Source organism: Heterocephalus glaber, unplaced genomic scaffold (genome assembly GCF_053883595.1).
Source record: "Heterocephalus glaber isolate CG9 unplaced genomic scaffold, H.glaber_assembly_v1.0 deba00001504, whole genome shotgun sequence".
Classification (NCBI taxonomy): Eukaryota; Metazoa; Chordata; class Mammalia; order Rodentia; family Bathyergidae; genus Heterocephalus; species Heterocephalus glaber.
Window position 1 is genome coordinate 51,894,168 of NW_028258324.1, and position 21,461 is coordinate 51,915,628.

Sequence of the window (21,461 nt, forward strand, 5' to 3'; positions counted from 1 at the left end):
GTTCAATATCTCAGGCACTATGGAAGACAAAGGAAAATTGTAATATCATTATAACTACTTTTTACTGACTTTTCTGACTGATTGAACTGTCAAATAAATGACGCTCGGTGTGAAAACTCTGGAGAGACCAAGCTTAGATACCAGAAACTTAGATTTAAAATCCAATTTTCATAGTCACTAGAAATTGAAGAACATTATTTAACCACAAAACCTTGAAAGTCTCCATCTTTAAAGTGATCATCACAATAATAACATGTCTACTAGTGAAAGGAATGGAAAACTTCAGTGCAAACAAAGCATTTAACACAATGACTAAAAACCAATATGGGTTTGGTAATGTAAGCTCTTATTGTTATTACTAGAAATAAAGTAGAGAACAATCAAGAGTTTAATTGTTTTAAGTACAGTCATTAGTAGATATTTAATGTGATGAACAAAATTTCAGTAAGACCATGATTAATAGATAGAGTCATAATTTCTATGATGGGAATAATATTCAGAAATAGGGAGCAAATGATATTTTTGAGGGATATTGAGAACAGCCTGACTGATTGAACAGCACATATTTTAAATAGCAACAAATAGTTTTGAAAGAAATGAAAGGGTGTGAAAACCAATTGGGAAACCAATGGAGAACATAATCAGCATTTATAAGACCCTTCACCTTACTATACTATGGTAAGGAAGAGAGGAATGGGCCCTAGAAAGTAAAAAATAAAAGAGAGAAAGGAAAGAAAGAAAGAAAGAAAGAAAGAAAGAAAGAAAGAAAAAAAGAAAGATCCTTAAAGCAATTTAGATGGCAGAAACCCTCAGAATTTTGACTATTATTATGGTTAGATCTAAAATGTCCCCCCAAATTATTGTGTTCAGAGTGGAGACTTTTGGAAGGTGATTAGTTCATAGGACACTATACTAATCAGTGTATTAGTCTATTGATGAGTTCATAGCTGTATTGTTTGTAGGTAGGGCCTTGTGAGAAGAAGTAGGTCACTGGAAGTGTGATCTAGAAGGATATATGCTCTCTATATACCCTCTCTCTCTCTCTCTCTCTCTCTCTCTCTCTCTCTCTCTCTCTACCATGATGTCAGCACCTTCCCTCTTTTCGAATGCCAGGCCCTTTTTCATGCTGTTTCTGCATTGGAAATAGCCAACTGTGGTCTCAACACATAGAAACTGTGAGCCAAAATAAACCCCTCTTCCTTTAAATTGTGGGTATTGGATATTTTGCTCCAGTTGACTAATACATGTGTGTATAGCCCTCTGTTACAAAGAAAGAAAATTCCATCTCATTCATACTGAAGAGAAAAATGTAAAAAGCCCCAGTGACAGTCTTGAGTAGTTATAACTAATGTTATGGTCAGAAGAAATGGCCAGCAAAATATAAAATAGAAGGAGGATGAAGCAATGTTTTGAAGGAATGCAAATGAGGAAGAATTTGAAACCACAATAGAAAAGATGACTTATGTAGTGACACGTGATGAATACCTGTGACAGATGTTAAGTTCTTGTTCAGCATATTTTTGGAACCACTAAATTCATTTCTAGCAGCTATCTCCTGCTGAAGTGGTCTATTGATATATGAAGAGCTCTGAATTTGTTCATATTATTAATACTATTGTTTTTTCCATCCTCAGGACAGAATGTGAAAGCCTGGGTTCATCAGGGGGATTGGATGGTACTGTTAGCTCAGATCCCTAATGTCTGCTGTGAAATCTTAGTTTGTATCATTTTTAAGCCATGCTGCTTTTCTCAGTCATTCATTTTCCTTTACTTGCAGTGAATGATGGAAACTTCTTTTGTAAGTGAAAAATCACCCTTTAAACATTTTTATATCCTTTCCTAGCTATTTTTTTATTTCACTTGGATTACTTTAATAGACATATTCTATATACATGGAATCCATTTCTCCTAACTCTTTGAAAAATGTGAAGAGTAACCTACAATAAGGAATAGGTCACAAAGATCAACTGAGGGAAAGTGACAGTCTACATTGCTGTATTATTTAGGCTTGATTCACCTTAAATTGATTACATTTATCATAAAAATTGAAAAATTATGGGTAAAAGAATCTCTCATAGAAAAATCAGACAAACTGCCAACATTCTTCCTACACTATTTTTCTTTTCCACTCTGTATTCAAGGATCGGTTGGAGATGTATAAGTATAATTACATAGAAAATATCCTTTTATTTAGATAAAATAATTGCCCCACAGATTTTCCTGTTTGAATTATTGAATATTATATTTTGATGTGAATTCTAATGCCAACAGTCTGTAGCCACCTCAAAAATATGCCATCATTCATGCTAACAAGTTTACTATACAGTTTTCCAAGCATTCAGATATCAAATGGCTCATGGTTCTAAGTCTCAGTTAAAATTCTTGAAAGTGTTAAGCAATATAAATGATGACATATTTTCTGTTTTCTTCAACTAAAAAATTGATGATTTTATGCCTCTATCAACCAAGGTTTCATGATGGAGATTCTCAAGAGGATATACATTAACTACTTTCAACAAAGGGACTGCAATATGAAGGGAACAGGATTTATAGGGGCTACCATTGATTATGTTGAGGAAATACAGAAATTAATAACAACAGAGTATAAGTCATTCTTCCATTGCTGGAAGAAAATACTGGGGCACATACAATGTAAAAGAGGAGAAGTTTATTTTGGTTCAAGGTTTTAGTCCATGGTTGCCTGGCTCTAACACAGAAACAGTATGGCAAAGGGGCATGGCTTAGGAAAGGTGTTCAATCCATGACAGTTACGAAGCAGAGAATAAAGGTAGGAAACAAGGACAAGAATACACTTTGCAATTCATATCCTTAATGACCTTATTCTTCCAATCAGGGCTGTGGTTTTCTTCTCGAAGGAAAGTATGCACTTTTGCACCTTTGAACTTGTCACAGGTGAAGTTCTTCTAATTTGTGACATGCCTTTAAGCCATCTTTATTATTTTCCCTAATGCAAAGTACCTTGTTTTTTAAAATATGCTAATCCAGATCAGCAATCATTATATCTATGGCCCTAACTTTACAGGCACTTCTTTTCTGACCAAGCTGCAATTTTTTTTTTTCAAATCATTCAATAGGCATTTTGTTACTACATCTCACTGTAGTTCTGACTCAAAGCAGGTAGTAATACCCATACCACAGCCTGAACATTGGTCTGCCTTGATTTCCTTGCCAGAGGAATTGGTCCACCATCTTTAAATTTAGCCTAGCACAAAGTCTTAGGACATGGATAAAATTGACTCAATCTTTTTGCCAGAGTATACAACACATAGCCTCTACTTCAACTGGCAGTAGAATCCTCATTCTCAAATGAAGCCTCATTAGTCTGGGCTATGCTATTTGTATTCCTATCAACAGTTCTGGTCTTCTGATCTCTGACCAGAATCACTCATTAAACTTGGTCTACGGTATTCTAAGGCTTCTCTAGACTGTATCAGATTCAAAGACTCCTAAACATCATGGTCAGGTACAGTCACAGCAATAACCCCTACCAATTTTATTAGTCACTTTGCTATCCTTGGGACAAAATACCCAACACCCACAATTTAAATGAGGAAAGATTTATTTTGGCTCATTGTTTCAGTCCTTGGCAGGTTGGCTCTGAGTCAGAAACAGCATGGCAGAAAGGCATGGCTTAGGAAAGGTGCTCAACCCATCACAGCCAGGAAGTAGAATATAAAAGTAGGAGCCAGGGACAAGAATACATCCTTACAAGTCACATCTCTAGTGACTCATTTCTTCCAACTAGGTCTCACCTCTGGACACATGACATCTAAACCATAACAAACAGAAAGCCATTATTGCCAGAAACAGTTGACAACAGGGAATAGAGCCTGGTAAAGATGGGACAGTCACTTTAGGGCTCATTGGTCTAGGGCACTAGAAAGGCTCATTCATAGATTTTCTGATAAAGAAATTTAAGAACTGAAAATTCATGCTATGATTGTAAAAACCATGAAACTCTCAAGTGAAGTAAATTTTAAAATACTTGGCTTTCATAAAGTTCTAACTAGCAGAAGAAATGAGTTATTGATTTTGCCTATTATGGGATTCCCACTTGTGGGCTCACTCTCTGTCTCCCTTTCTAGATACATACATTTATATGCTGGTTTTAAAGTTTTTACATGCAACCATTTTCTTCTTTATATCTCTAGCATTATTATATTGCCTCAGATTGTCTAATATTTTTTTAATTATGATTGTATTTTGGACTGCTCATTCTTTTTTACAGAAATAAATCCTGCCTTGGGGAATCTAAAGAATTCCACTAATCAGTGATATAAGAAGTGATTCATTTTATTTTATTTATAAATCAACAGCCAAAAATGTTTAAATTGAGTGAAACAATACATCCCCAAAAAGATTCAGATTCAAAGCCTAAGCTTGGAATTTTTAAACTAAGAGAGTGACAAAAGTATTATTCTCTGTTTTATAGATTAAGATTAACAATATTTTAATGTTTTTCCAAGGGTGAGTGGTAATCTCAATTTTCCTCTGCATTATACTTGGATATCTTATTTTTGTGTACTCACAGCACAATGACCAATAGTTCATGATAATACAGATTGATAGGCTAGCAGACATACTTTTATTGCTAATTGCCTCTACTTTAAACTTGCATCTGTAAAAGATAATGAAGATTTCAGCATAACACCAAACACATTTATCTTCCCAGTTTAGGCCCAGCAGATTAAAAGTTTTAGGACCATGCCTTTAGAACAACTGGTTCTGGAGAAGAAAGAGCCCATCAGCCACTACATCTGTTAGAGTGATAACCCAGAGAACATAAGTCATTCTCAAGGTCTGCTCTATGGCTCTAAATGCTGTCTTGGTGGTCGTCGTTGAAGAAGACAGCACTTTTAACTTATAGAAAGATGTATATTTAATTCCTCTCCATTAATGCTCCCTGTAAGCAGGAAATGAACAGTAATAGCATTTATGGTATAACCTCCAAAGTAACCATGTTAGTGAGCTTTCTGTTACTACTTAGAGGAGGAAAGATTTATTTCGATTCTCAGTACTGAAGATTTCAGTCACTGGACCTGACTCCATTGTTTGGAGGCCTATGGTGAGGCAAGACATCCCAAAGGAGAACCCATGCAAGAGCAAAGCTGCTCACCTCATGGAGACACACAAACAAGAAGGGAAGCAGAAAGAGAAGTGCCAGGGTTCCCATGTAGCCATCAAGGGCCCGTCCTCAGTGACCTAAGTTCCTTTTTCCAGGCTCCATTTCCTAATGGATCCACCACCTCCCAGTAGTGCCACCTGTGGCCATAGGGGGACATTTAAGATCCAAAACATGATGGCAGCAAATTCTGACTGCTGTATCAGTTAAATGCATTATTCTTAAATACTCAATTCTTCTCCATCTGCAATCATCATTTAAAATACACAATTACCCAGCTTACTAAAATAATCTTACAGAAAGTTAATCACCCTGGAAAAGCATTGCATTTTCTTTTGTCTAAGAGCGAATAAACACTTGAATTAAGGATTTTTCCAAGATCCGTTTAGAAAATGTACCATGATTATGTATTTTAATTAAAACAACAACAACAAAAACAATAAACTGTCCCATTATGCAAAGTGCAATTGTGGCAAAAAAATTCAGTATAAAATAATTAAAATTTTATCTATATGTTTTATATACTGCTTACCTAATGGACATAAACAGAAACAATACAGCTATCAACTCATTTGATTAAGTTATAAAATATTTATTGACATGTTACTTAGTTTAATATCTTAACATTGGAAAAACTCATAAGTGCTTGACATATAAATAATAATATCTTTCTGTTGAATTTTATATGATTACAGTGTAATGTGTGAACATTATACTCCTTGAAAAAGTAACCAGTGAATTATATGGAATAGAGACATATCATTAAGTTTAATATACTATTTTGTATTTTGTTTAATTTTTCTTGGTTAATAGAGGTATATAATTAAGAAGTAATTCAGTATTGTATATCCTAGCATGAGACAGGAAGAAAAGAGGGAGGAGAGAGAAAAAGGAGAGAGAGAGAGAGAGAAGAGGGGAAGAAAAGTGGAAAAGACAGAGAAGAGAGAGGAGAGGAGAGAGAGGGGAGGAGGGACAGAGCAAATGAAAGGAATGTGGGAGGAGTGAGTGAACAACTTGTTCCACTTCTTCTGAATGTTTTACTCAACATCCTAAAGGGAACCATTTAAATTCTTTTAATTTTCTATCCTGTCACTTAATTGTATTTTCAAATATGATGTTATAGTGCTATTTGTGAACATGAACTGATGTGGCTTATTGAAGAGATGACTAGACATCCTTCCATTAGGAACACTTGGTACACACCTTCCTCCTCTCCCTATCTCTTCATCTTGTTTATTTCCCAAGTTCTAAACAGATCAGTATTTAGTGTTGTTTTTATGATCATTTTAGGATTGGTCAAAGATTAGCCATGTGGTGTAATTAATTTGTATGACTTCTTAATTTTCCAAAAGTTAGTAATTGCTTTGTTTCTCCATGTGCTCAGTTTTTTGGGGGATGGGTGGGTTATGTTTTTCGTTTTTTGGTTTAGCCTCACTATAAAGTCCTGGGTGACCTTGAGCTCCTATAGGCTAGACTGTCCCAAATTCATAGTGATGGTCTTGCTCAGCCTCTAGAGTGCTGGGATTGCAAGCATGTGCTACCATGCCCCCTACTCCGTATGTTCAGATTGTAAGCTGTCTCACGTAAATTCTTTCTCAACTGTCAACCTATAAATCTGTGCACAAATATACCTCATGATCTCCCTAATTTATTCATATTAATCCCAGGTACATCTCTTTGGGGTTTGTTGTCTACCTAGTCTTTTTGATTTCACCATTTGCTAACATAAAAAAATGGTAATTTCCTTTCCCCCCTTTCCCCTTGTTTCTTTTACTGGAAAATGTATATTTTCCTTATTCTTTGATCTTCATTGTGGAGGAATATATTCTCCAGTAACTTCTGAGGAAACTGGAGGTAAAAGAATTGGAAGTATTGTGTATTTGAGAATATCTTTATTTGACCATATATTTGATTGGTATTTTGGTGAGGTATAAAATGTTAAGTTAAAATAATTTTTCTACAGAATTTTCTGATGCTTTTCAGTTTACGGTGTTAATACTGAAAAGTTCAATGTTGGTTTGTTTGGCAATTGTTTGTATAGAATGATCTGTTTTGTCACTTCATACCCTGGGAAATTAGAGTCTTGTTTCTGTATGAGGAGTGTTTTGTGGGATATCGATGGCAATGTCTTTTACTGTAATAACTGTTTAATGTGAAAATTCACCATATTTTTGATCATCCTTTGTATATGATTATGTGCATTGGTATGGATCATTTTTTTCATTGCTTTTCTCATCTCTCAGGTGTTTTAACCATGGTTTGACATTTTCTTCAGTTTTGAGAAATGTTCGTTAATATCTATTTGACAAACTCCTTGTTTTATTTGCACTTGGACTCTGATACTCACTGAGTGTTTAACCATGTGTCCTGACCCCATACTCCTGAACCCATCTCATGATTTGCTTGCTTGGTTGAATCTGCAGTAGGTTTTGCCTCTTACTCTTCAATTTACTTTTGTTTCCTCTGCCATATTTTTAATTTCTAAGAACTCATTCTTGAACTCTAACATATCTTTTTATAATAACATCATGCTTGTTTAGTGACATATAATTTTTCCTACATTGTTAAGTGTACTATACTTTTCCAGTTTTTCACTTGTAAATAATGCCTTTCTATGTATTCTTCATTTGTTTTTGCTTTGTTTTGTTTCTTTTACATTGAGAAATTGCTTGCTGACACTATGCTTGCCTTTATATTTAAAAATAAAATACCAAAAATAACATTGCAGTTTATACATGGGCATAAGGAAAGTGAGATTGTTAAGTGGATTTTTCACATTATGAGATAGAATTCTGTTTGTGTGTCTATGTCTCTTTCCTTTCCTTTTTTTCTACCACAATTCAAGAGAGTCAAATATTGGTATTTTCCTATAGTTTAATTGAGCACACACACATCAATATGCGTATACTTTAATATAAAATCATTTTACATTATTTTTGTACCTTCTTATTTTATTCCAGAAAATATAATTCATTTTTCTCATTAAATTAACATAGCATTTGCCATTATTCTTTAATATATCCATCTTATAAGAGCACTAATAAACTAGAGAATCTGTAACAAATGTCTCAGTCAGTAGTAAGAATATTATTCTAGTAGTAAGGCATTCTCTTGAGTTGTGTAGTTTTTGAAATATGTTCACAATGTAAAACTAGGCATGGACAATAATGCATATTAAAATATCCTGTCTATTAGAAATCAATTTCTTAGTTAAGAAGCTGTTTTGAAGACTATTTGACATTCAACTTGAGTCTTTTGAGTTTAACTTAAATATTTTTTCATCACTACTTTCTTTGCTGTGATGCAACTACAGGTATGTTTTCTGCTAACTGTATTTCAGGAGTAACATGAAAGGTCAGTGCTCAAAAGTCTTCCTCTTGAGCAATCCATATAATTTGATTTGCTAATTCAAAAAGAGAGAGAGAGAGCTCAGTGTGCTGGTGTGCCCATGCATACACAACCACACAAATGCACGGGTGCACATGATATCATTCTCCTCATCTGCTGGTTTCCTTTTCTTAGAAAAGACACCTTTTCTAAAGTATGAAGGGCCTACCTCAACTCCCTTTTGTTAAGATCAGGAATATGTCTTTACCCATGCATACAAGATCAAAAGATCAGTTCTGTTTTAAGATCATTGGTGGTCAAGATTAAACATCAAAAGTAGTTAATGTGGTAGCAAGTAAGGAAGTGCCAAAGAGGAGATAGCGAAAGAAATGTAAATTTCAGGTCTGGGAAATTGGTTAAAAGTCTTACGATGCTTTAATACCATTGGGTTGTGGATTTGGGCACTGTAACACCAGTTATCCACTCTCCTTTTAATTCTTGTTTAGATCACTCAGACATTGTAATATATTCCCTGAGTCAAATAATACATAGCCTACAGTGAAGGAAATTATTTTGGGAATGCAGCAGCTGAGACCTAAGCTTGATGTTCCCAAATCATACCTAGCCCACCAGTTTCTTTCTGCTTCAGTTAATGGAATTCTAATCTCTATGTATTCAAGCATGGAACCTCTTTTTGAAAGAAGTATAAAACAGCAGATGAGTGAGGTGTCCTCCATTCAGCATGCATTCTGCTCCTTTCATATATGTATCAGCATAATTAATATAGCAATAAATAAGTATAGGGATGTATTTAGGGGACAGATCATAAATTAATGGGGAAAAAGAAAACATATAGGAGAGGGAAATTAAACTGATACTTTTAACAACTATGTTTGACTTATATTCTGTTGTACTTCACCTGGTAACATGGAGAAAATGTATTTCTGTTGGAAAACCTGATAATGTCAGTACACTAAAATGCTTTTTACCTAATTGCTTAGAGGAAAATTATGTATTCCATGCAACTACTTTCCATATGATCTACTCCAATTCCTATGCAGAAATTTATTCAAGGACAATTGGAGAATGATATATTTGATCATGTATCATTAGCATTTTTAAAAGAGAAAATTGAGGATGATTGATAATTTAAAATTTTATTAGTATATGTTTTCAATACATAATGACTATATTTATCATGGGGAATTGGTAATTATGCTGTGAATATAGGATTACTCTGGATTTTAGTCTAGTACACCTGCAGATAGTTTTATCTGAAGGCTAATTTCAGTGAGAAATTAACAGTATGAATTTATTTTTACATGTTGTTAATGTTAACATGATAGTCTCCTATAGTTCATTATTTCATTTTTTTCAAAACTCAGATAATAGCATTATTCTCATTTTATAGAACAGGAAACTGATTGTGATTCACTGTGAATTGCCTTAGACCACACCTCTAGTAAATGGCAGCATCCGAGAATAAATCTTTTCACTCCAAATATTACTCTGTTTTCATAAAAGCGAAACCATTCATATCTGGTGTATACTTCAGTAAATTTATGTAAAATTGCATTTCATGAATTTTCCTTATTCCACCAAATTAAAATAACATATTTATTATCATATATCTCATTCTAGAAATAAAAATAGCAAATGTGAAATTGTATCTACTTTTGAGTAGATGAGATAGAATATTTGAAATTGGTGACCTAAAAGAGTCTGAGATATAAAGAATATCTTTAACATCAAAAATGAAGCTTCTCTGTATTTTTAAATGGAATTTATAATTTTATGTACTGTGACCTGACAATTTGACAATTTGAACTTGACTAATGAAAATGGTTGCATTTCACAAAGTCGAATCTCTAGTTTTAGTATAATCATTTTTATACTTTGAAAGGATATATATATATATATGAGAAAGAGAATATATAATATATAGCAGTATATATGCAACATACATGTATACATGATGTATATATAAAACTTCTTACAAAATAATACTATTTATATGTACATGTACCAGAATATACATATTTTTTATTTTAATATATATATATTTTTAAATTTTAACCAAGATCTTGGAGTCTTGGAAGTACTGTACTGATACATTCAAAATCAATTACCTGATAGGTATGTTAAATGAAAGTGTCAGGTTCCACACATTCCTCAAAATCAAAGTGAAAAATGCAAGGTCCATTATAGGGGAATTATATCTACTTCTTTCTGATAACTCCATCTCATTTTGTGCTAAAATTTAATAAACACTAACTGATCTTTCTGTCTCTATAGATTCTTTTGAGATAACCAAGTCCTACATCCTAGTTTCAGCAGTAGTGCTCTCCTGCAAATGTAACAGTTTCCCTTAACCTTCAGAAAATAATTGAGCTAATCCAGCTTCCACAAGTGTGAAATTGAGGGACTCTGTGTAAAGACTGAATTGAATATTATCACATGTCATCTGAGAGATGCTTGTCTGAACATGTTGCCACTGGAGAAAGTAAGCCCAACTACAATGGATAAAAGAATGATTATTTCAATATTCAGTCATAGTTCATCACCAAACCCTGAGCAAAATGGAAAAAAATGTTTTATCTTATGTGAATCTATCCATTTCTCTGGGAGGTCATTTATCTGGTTACTGTGAAAGAGAGCAAAGATAATAGAAAAAAATTCTTCTATTAGTCTTACCTAGGTCTTTAAATATATAATTTTAATAAAATGAATTTTGAGTTTTATAGTTTTTGAAACCCCTTAACAAAAGAAAATAAGGTACTAGAAACTCATTTTATAAAACATGTTTTAAACTAAAGTAAGAATATACAAAACTAAAATTTTTATCATTGTTAACTAATGCTGTTTCTAATTTTATTCTCTAATGTTTAAAAAGTGGCTGGAATTTTTAATTACTGCCAATGAGTGAGGAAATCATATAAAAATGTTTTTAAAAAGAGCATGTGAAATAAGAACAGGCTGATGAGAGGCCCTAGGAGTCACCTCCTGCTTTTAAATTTGCTTTATTATCAATGACTGATGTGGCCTTTCCACCTTCCTTCATAGGTAGAATGGAGGTTTTGGACTTAATGGTACCCAAACTCGCTCACAATTCCGACTTCAACAGCTCAGTGACATGTCTGCCCTATTACAAAAGAAATCCAATTTAAAGGTGTAAACACTGTAATAACTTTTTTCTTCCATTATTTCAATAAAAGTGCAATGAAAGCAAACTGACAAGTTCAGACAGCTTTCAGAGCTTTAAGGAGCAGGGCTGACAGCTTTGAGAACCTCTCCGCTTTTAACTGAAAGCGAGTAGAGAACCCTTGCTTTCTGGCCCACAATGTCATAATATTTTTGTTTCCAGAATCATCAAAATGTCTGACAAAACTTGATTCCAATGAGAATCACTGGGTTATATTTGCTGCTATCAGATTAAGGATAGTTTGAAAAGGACAGCATGAAATATCCCAAAAGAATGATTTTTTGGTTTAGACAAAATTAACAGATTTCAAATTATAACTAATGCCATTTGTTATAATTCACTTCTTACCTTTTTATTCATTTTTCATTGTCTTAAAATTTCTGACCTTCATAAAATGTTTCATTACAATTCTGGATTGAAATTCTGAAAAGACTATGAACTAATATTATGGATAACAATATTTTGAAACAATTCTGTTTGCTCTGTAAGTTTTTTAAAATGATAGCTACTTTTGAGTTATTGCTAACTACTTAAGATGACTGTCATTCATCTTTTTTTCACACCTGTGTGTTTTTTTATTAGTTCATGTTTACAATACACAATTTTACATTCCCTGTGTGCAGTTGGTATACGTACATAACACATCCCAATTCCTTTTTTATTCCCTTTCCCTCCTCTCCCTACTCCCTCTACATCTATTCTCATTTGAGAAAGAGCTATCTCCTTACTTCCTAGTATTTATCTTTTATTTTGCTCTTTATTTATAATTTGAGTTTCTCATATAAGAGAAACCATGCAATATTTAAGCTTGTGTGTCTGATTTATTTCACTTAACATTATGGTCTCAAGTGCATTCATTTTCCAACAAATGACTCAAGTTTCTCTTTCTTTATGGCAGAATAGGTTGTTATTCTTTAGTCCTCATCAGCAACACAAATTTGGTCATTAGATGGACTAGAAACACCTTCTAGACCTTCACTTAATTCATCAGATTTTGTTACACTTAACCTCTTTCTATCTTCTGAATTTTCAGCATCCTTACAGATACTGGAAATTTCTTCCATTCTTCCTCCTTTGCAAGTAGTGAATTTTTTGAGGAATTCTACTACTTCACTTCTCAACTCATCTTCAGATTCTTCAGAATTTGTATCATCACCATCAGATGCTGGTTCCAGCAGTTCCTCATCTACTTCTATGCAAGAAGCCATTTCTACCTTCCCCACATCTTCTTCTTTAGGAAGTCATTGCTTTAATGTTCTTAAAGGTTCCCCTTCACTGGCAGAAAAAGAGCTACTTGTTAGATCTGCTGCTGCCAAAACACTCAATAAGGTTCCTGGTGCTTCATGATGCCCCTGGTTCCTACTTTCTGGAATACTTTCCATCAAATGACTTGGCCATCCTCAGGACCAGTAGGGCAGGTGGAAGTGACATCAGCTGCTGCCATCATTTGCAGCCGAGTCTGAGGTGCTCTGGCATCCCACTGCCTCCTGTTTTCTGCAGCTACAGCATCCTGAGTGAAAAGCTCTGCTTCTGGGCCACAGTTTTTCAAAGGCTTTGTCTAGGTCATCTTCATGCTCCTTTAGACAGTCATATTCCTTGAACTTTATGTTGTCCTCAAAGGTCAAAGTTTCATTTAGTATATCCATTGTCTCTTTCTCTTGGACGTTGTTTCCATCAGATATACATTCATCTAAATTAATTTCAAACCTTACCCCTCTCTTAGTTTTATATTACTTTTGTGGAATTTTACTTTCCTTTATGTTCTCAAGCCTAATATTTTTCAAGTCTCTTTCAATGTCTTGCACTGGCATTTCCCTTGCAGGAGCATCTTGATCAACAGGCAGGGCATTCTTCTTCACCAGATAGGTCCTGATTTTGGACCTCTCTTCCAACTCTTTCCCCATCTTCTTCCTAATTTCCTTCATGTCATGTGATACTGCTGGAGTATTTCCTCTTACTGTTTCCAATATTTCTGGTCCTTTATTTCTTTTTTCCTAAACTGCAGCTCCTGTACCCTAGGCCCTTCTCCATGACTTCTCAGCTCTGTGGTCTGGCTGTGATGCGGCTCAGCAGAAGATGGACGAGGACCCTTTACATAATCTATCTTGGTTCTTATTTTTTCCCTATTCCCCTGAAATGAACTCTGATTTAAGGATCCATGAATATCTGTGAACAGAGAAAACTATTAGGAAATTCTTGAAGACTTCCCTATTTGGTGTTTCACTTACTAATTGCTTTCCCCAACCTGTCATTCATCTTTTAAAATCTGTAATACTTGTAATTTCTCTGTGATCTTTAATAAAGCAACAAAAATATTACTTCCAGCTTTTAGATGAAATATTACTGCACTGAAGTAACATAATACTACTTCCTTAGGCCAAATTCCTAATCTAACATGAAATAAGCAAGTATAATACATGTTTGCTATAATTCAGCCTATATATTTTAGAGTTTACAGAAATCATTCTTCGTCACATAATTTCTTATTTACTGCTTCACAGTCAGACATCATTTAATGTGGCTGACATGTTGCCACAGATTCCACCCAATTCCACCCAATTACTATAGAACAGAGGTTGCTGTATAGTTAGCAAGCCCATTCAGTTTCTGGAATGATGTATCATTATGTTTTCAATACATGACCAAACACCTATGCAATCCTTAATTTGGCCACATTATACCTCTTTCTAGAGTCAAGGTAAATATATCTGTGCATTTTTTTACATCTATCTAATAAAGGCTTGATGTTAATTCAGTGTCTCAAAGATATGAGTCCCAAGGACTCTGCCTTTTCCTTGCAGTTTTCCATGAAGACTAAAACTACAGGCATCTCATCAGTAAAGATTCAACTTTGAAGGGGAAAGACAGACAAATGCCCACCAACTGTCCTAGATCTTTTATGTTCTTTTCTTAAAGCACAGACCAATGTTTATATATCATTGGTTTAGCCAAATTGGAGTTTGATGAAAGAGTTTCGATGTCTGAGCACACTTCCATAACCAATAAAATTGAGATTTTTGTTAACAAAGAAGTAGTAGAAATTTAGCATAACATCAAGTAGTCTCTGTCACATTAACCTCCAAGTAATTCAAGAAAGTTGTAAGACCTTCTGCCTTTTCTGGTCTAGTTGCCTTATGCATTCTTTTTTAATCCTTCAGTATGAACTTCATCATGCCACATATCATATTATACTCATGATTGTACAATGCCGATACTATCTCTTGTCCTGCAGTTACTGCATTTTTTTATGTGGCCTCTGATTGAGGAATACCTTTTGCTTACTGCTTGGCTCACATTGAACATGCCACCATCCAAAGTTATTTGAAATACTTCACAGAGAATAAACCAAAGTCAGAAATAAATTGCCTCATAATTTAATCAACTTTCTGGAGATATAATTTTAAGAAAATAAAATGCAACTACATTGAATGTAAAATCTGTTACCTTTAGCAAAAGACAAAATTGTGTAACCACCATAAGCAATACATGGAATATATCTATCACCCCAAAAAGTTCCCTTATTTTTGTCAATCACTGCCACCTAATCAATTTTCATTACTATACATTTATTATCTATTCTAGAACTTCATATAAATGGAATCCTATAATTATATCTTCTTTTGTTTCTGGCATCTTTTTCTTAGCATATTTATTTTTTTTACATTCACTCATTTTGTCAAATATATTGTTAATTTGTTTCTGATTATTGACTTTGATTTTATGGACATACCACAATTTTGTAATTATTCTCCTGCTTACTGACAATTTGTTTTTTCTAGTTTGGAACTATGATAAATCAAATATGAATTTATGTACAAGTATTTTTTGTAAAGTTAGATTTTCAATTTGCTTAGCAAATACTAGACAGTAGGTGTATTTTTAACTTTACAAAAAAATGTCAATCTGTTTTTCAAAGTTGTTATGCTATTTAGTACTCCCACCAGTTGTGTGTGAGTGTACCATTGCTATACATACTCAAGATCATATTTTTATCATTCTATTGGGTGTGTGCTTTTTTCTCTTGCTTTAATTTTAGTTTCTCTGATAGTCAATGCTTTTGAGTATCCTTTTATGTTTTTATTGACCATAAGTATATCTTTTTGTAGAAGTATCTGTTCCTCTATTTTCCCTGGTATGTATTTTTCTTAACTGTTCATAATATATTTCAGACTCAAATCATTTGTCAGATGTTCATATTGAACATACTTTCTACTAGTTTGAGGCTTGATTTAATTTTCTTTCATATTTTTTCTCTTTCTTGTGTGAGTGTGTGTGTGTGTGTGTGTGTGTAGTCCTGGGGATTAAACCTACACCTTTGTACTTGCTAGACTTTGTACTCACTCTGCCACTCAGCTACATCCCCAGCCCATTTTTGTGTCTATACTGTCTTTAAATTTCCTAATTTTTTACTGTACTTTCTAATATACTCTTAAGATTTCCTGGTAAATTTTTCATTTTACTTATTATATATTTTGACTTGAGAAGATTCATTTGATTTTTTCCTAAGTTTCTGTTTTTCCACTCTTCTGTTCATTTTTTTTTTCATGAAATCATTGAATTTGTATATAACTTTCTTTAACATCTTGGTCTCCTGTAATTATCTCTGTCATTTTGGTGTTGGTTGCTATTGTTTTATTTGGCTCCGGATTATGTGTTTCACTTTTCTAATATTTTTGATTAGATGCCAAACCCTGTGACCATTATGTGACTGAAAACATAAATTATTTTGATTATTTAAATTATGTTGTACTCTGTACTGGCATATTTCATTTAGATGTGAACAGCGGGAGATTTTCAATTTGAGTTCCTTGGTTGGAATTCTTTACCTGGTATTGTTGACTGTCATCCAGTGTAAGCACAGGTTTGTTTGCATCTTAGACAGCTATCGGGAGCTCTTTCTACCTAATGCTCATTCTTTCCTTTACTCTATCTCAGTGTCAGTTTCCTCAAACTCTGATGTTTTTCAACTTACCACAGTTACTCCACCATGCTGCTTCCTCTTCTGAAAACTGCTTCTAGGCACAAAGCCTGGACAAGCACAAGTCTCATTTTCCCCCCTTCTTTAGGGTTCACAATATTGTCTACAAATAGTAGTTGTCCTCTTTCTAGTTGTTTATAATGGAAGGACTAATCTTGAATATGTTATTTCATCATGGCTAGAAATTAATGAGCACTTAAATTCAGGACTTTAGATCTAATGTTAGGAATTTTCACATAATAGCTTTAAATCCTTTTTAACAAGTAAATATTTCTTAATTCTAGATTACATTATTAACCAACTCTTCAAGCTTTTCGTTGGCTGTGTGTTTTCAAGGTTCCAGCTTATTTCTACCACTTAATAATAGGCTCTTGGATAAAGAGTGGTCAAGTTGAATACAAATACAAATGTCATGACTCTGTTAAGAATGTGGGTTTTGTAGAGGGATTATCTGTGTTCAAATTTTTAACCCATCACTCAATAGCTTGTGGGTTGAGCAAGCCACTTGAGCTATCTGTATCTCCATTCTTATGTGTAAAACAACACTTAAATTTTTTCTGTTTGTTTGTAAACCTTGTGGAGAAAAAAAAGCTATATACGTGAAGCGTGTAAAACACTATTGGCTCTAGGCAATTTATTATTAGTGTTAATTCTCATTCAAACCACAAACGATTTGTATTTTAACTTTATATGTACCTGGCTAATTTTGACTTTGTTTTTAAGCATATCTCCTCTGGCTTCCAGGAACAATTCTCCACAATCTTTGTCTTAAACTTTGCTGCAGGTGTGAATCAACCTCACAGATTCATTTGACCACATGCAACTCATCATCAAGGATAAGATCCAGGGAGATTTGTATTTGTCATCCAAATTATTGATTAACTTGTGTAACCAAAGAGAACAAGGGGCTATACTTTGTAGGATGTCTCTTTGAGTTAGCAGAGGAGTTGGCAGACGCTTGTATATATTCACCTGTAAGGTTTTCCAAAATACCTATGTCTGTGCTCCTTTTCCTCTCTACACATCTGTCTACACCACTAAATGGCTCCACGATGTATACTTTCAAAAGAATGTGTGGTGTGCATGAGTGTGTGTGTGTGCGTGTGTGTGTTTCAGATAAATCTTTTCCTCTGTCTTTATAATGTAAGAACTATGGCACCAAAATTTTTTTTTTCCAGCTTGATGTTTTTCAGCATCAGCATTCAATGAAATGTACATTTTCTGTTTTATCATTTTCATTTCATTTTTCTATTTGGTCTGTAAGATATAACATGAACAACTATGTCAAATTTCTTGCTAAAACCCCTATATATAATATCTACAGGATGCTTTCAAGCTAAAAACTGAATAGCCTTATGAAAATGGAAAAAAACAGACATTTAAATTATTTTGTAGTGAGCCCATGCCATGCTGTGTTTTAGAAATCAATCTTTTCTTTCTAGATATCCAGAAACTGTGTTTAATAACATAGCAGACTTTTATATAAAGCTCTGAATGTTTTAAGAAACTGCTGAAGGCATATCATTTGTGATTACACAGACCTCATTTATGTACATATCTTGCCTACCACATTGTCCATTTTACAGAGTATAGGAACTGTATCAAAAAAATAAATATGATTAAATATAAATGATGAAATTTTAAACATTATTCTTTTTTGAAATTTGCAAAATATTTATTCTATGTAGCCATTTCTTATAATAGGAAAGGGATGCTGGAAAATTAATAAAAGTTACCATTTTCTGTATGGGCCATTAGTTTTAAGAATACATATTATTTTTAACATTAAGGAAAAAGCTTTTAAAAATCTTATAATGAAAAACTTAAAGACATATTTTATTCTATCATATAAATACTTTTCCAAAAATCTTATTTTTAATTCAGATTTATAAAATATCTTAGTATCTATATTTATAAACCTTCTGTAATTATAGGGGGGGCATAAACTTTTTCTTATACATTCTTAATTTTAGGTATGAAGTCCTTTTCATATGTTATGGTTTAAAATATTAATGTTTATAATTGTTTTCTATACAGAATGATTCTTTTAACTGTGTTTGACAATTCAAGCTTTAGTCAGGGACTAGTACACAAATGCGATATATATTTCTCCCATATAAATAAACTTAATAACAAATAGATTTAGCATTTTTAGTTTTCTGAAAATAATTTCTCAAGTACTTGAACCCATATACTTATTTTTAAGTAAAGGCCATCTGTATCAAAGATGATTCATGACAATGTTCTTAAGAAATTTACCTATTTTTAATAATTCCATATATTGAAGTCTTCTAAATAAAAACTACATTCTAATCTCTCAGTGTGGCTGTTAACTGAGCATCAGGATAATATAATAGCAGGTAGCATTTTAGTTTCTCCAAATAAGAGCTCACAAAACTAGAAATGATCTAGCTTAAATGATTAAAACTTTTTGTTTGTCTTAAAAGGAAATTGATTGGGCCGGGGATTTAGCTCAGTGGTTTTGCAGCCTGCTGTACAAGCACAAGGACCAGAGTTCGATCCCCAGTACACCGCCCCCCACCCCAAAAGGAAATTGATTTGTAAAAATTTGTGTGACTAGGACTCAAAGAATAGCACAGTATACATTTCTGTTTGATATGTGTCTCATTTCTGGAGCAGCAAATGGTTGGAGGGTTGGGACAGGGAGAGCAGCAGGAAGTGACATCAACAGTCCCGATGGCCAGAATTTTGATCCCACATGTCAGTGTGAAAAGATTGCTGTCTTTTGAAGGAGGTCCTCTGTGCCCTAGTTTTCTTATTAACCCACTTACTCCCATACTGCTCACTTGCCCTTCTCTTGGACAAACTGCTGCGTCTTGTCCTATCTTTGATGCAGAATCTTAAACACTTTCAGAGGGAGCTCTTAATTTAGGATATCACTACCACAGGAGGGGAGCGCCTTAGAGAACTGAAGTACTGTTTTATTTTTCCACCTTCCAAGATAAAAGCATGCTGTTTGGTTAAGCGCTGAAAATGGTTCAAGGAAAGAGTCCAAGCTAAAAATAGATAAATAAATGAAGTCAAACATGAAGAAATCTTTTCAAATGGTTCATAAAACAGTATGACACTATTTCATACTTCCTTAAAACTTGAAGAGTTTCAAGGGTATTCCATGCTGGTAGTCTCAGGCCAAAATGCTCCTGCTTGTAAAATGAACTTTTGTAGACAAAAGTATTTCTGGATTTTAAAAAATATGATGTTTTGAGGGAATAATGGAAACTCTTAAATCTTGTGCCTAGCAAATTTAGAATATATTTGCATTTAATGTGTAATTTTGCCATGTGTTCTTCATGAATTCAGAAAAGACTGATAACCAAAGAAACAAATAGCCCATGGTTGTAAGAAAGTATCAGTCTTTGAACAAAAATATTTTGCAATACTAAGATTGATAGATTTCAAATGTATTTATTCAAAACTTACCAGGTGCTGTATCCTATAAGAGGGCAAACTACACGAGGTACACGTTTTATTTTGTCTACTGGTGTGTTTCTAGTCTCTGACATGGAGTAGCTATTGAAAACTACTACTTAAATGAAGAAATAATACTAAATATTAAGATTCAGCAAAACAAACAACAACAAAAAAGACAAAATAGTCCTCAGTGTCGGTTGCTTAGAGATTAATGGCATTTATAGCCCTGCATAGAAAATGTGCGGTAATTGTAAGGAAGGGATTGGAAGATGACTTTAGGAAGAACCTATCTCACATTTTCCTTGCAAACTCTGCTTATGCATAAAAGATGAGAGGCTATCCAGTTACAAGAAGGTGTAAGCCCCTTTCAAGCAAAGGAAACAGTATGTGCAAAAACTCAAGAGGTAAAAGTTTTAGACATTTTTGGGTTATTTCTAATTTGTAGTATAAAAAATGGTGCTGTGAACATGAATGTATAAGAGTTAGTATAGACAAGTACTTTAATGTTTCTAGGGAAATAATCATGACTGGAATTTCTGGGTTTGGTTGATATATGTTTAAAGAAACTGCTAAACAATTTTACAATATGTTGTGCCATTTTATATTCTTACCAGCCTATTAGATATCACACATCCTTTTCAATACTTGATATTGTCAGTCTTTTAATTGTGACCTTTCTAATGAATATGTAGTAGAATCTTACTGTGATAGACCAAATTTTCTATAGTAATCAGCGATACTGAGCATATTTTCATAAAATTATTATATATTAAAATATTTTACAAGATATCTTTTGATGTCCTTGCCTCCTTTTTAAAAATCCATAGTTTATTATTGAGTTGTGTAGTTATTCTTATGATTGGTATAGAAATTTTTTTGTCAGATATATTTATTGTTGATAATGTCTCTCACTTTGCCTTTTAGTTTTCATAAAATTTAAAGAAATGCTTAAAATTCTGATGATTTAATTTATGCATGTTTTCTTTATGGTTCACACTTTTTAAGTCTTAATCTTAGAAATTTTTGTCTACCTACATTTCAAAAGATTTTTTCATGTCTTCACTTTGAATAGCTACACAGTTATAGCATCTACATTTAGGTTCATGATCCATTTCAAGTTAATTTTTGTGATATCATTTAAGCTTAATAAGTAATTCATTTTTGACTTGTGAAACCATAAGCAAGACTTTAAGCAATATAACAAAGGTCACACTGCACATAGTTAGAATTGCAAACAGAAATTCCTTACTTCAAAACATTTCTGTTAGCCTCCATAGTCCCTCATTTATGAAAGGGGGAGAAATGGGAGAACATGAAATTATAGGTTAAAATTAAAATGAATAAAGCAAACAATTGGCAAATCATCTTAACATGTATTT

General features: G+C 33.3%; 1 protein-coding gene and 1 pseudogene across 11 annotated transcripts in view; one reads left to right on the top strand and one right to left on the bottom strand.

The window, feature by feature from the left end:
- Naaladl2 (N-acetylated alpha-linked acidic dipeptidase like 2) overlaps positions 1-21,461 on the top strand; it is an 891,856-nt gene that overhangs the window by 470,597 nt on the left and 399,798 nt on the right. The window lies entirely within an intron of this gene.
- The window catches only part of LOC147825343 (serine/threonine-protein kinase Nek5 pseudogene), a 64,070-nt pseudogene continuing 55,195 nt past the window's right edge, over positions 12,587-21,461 (bottom strand).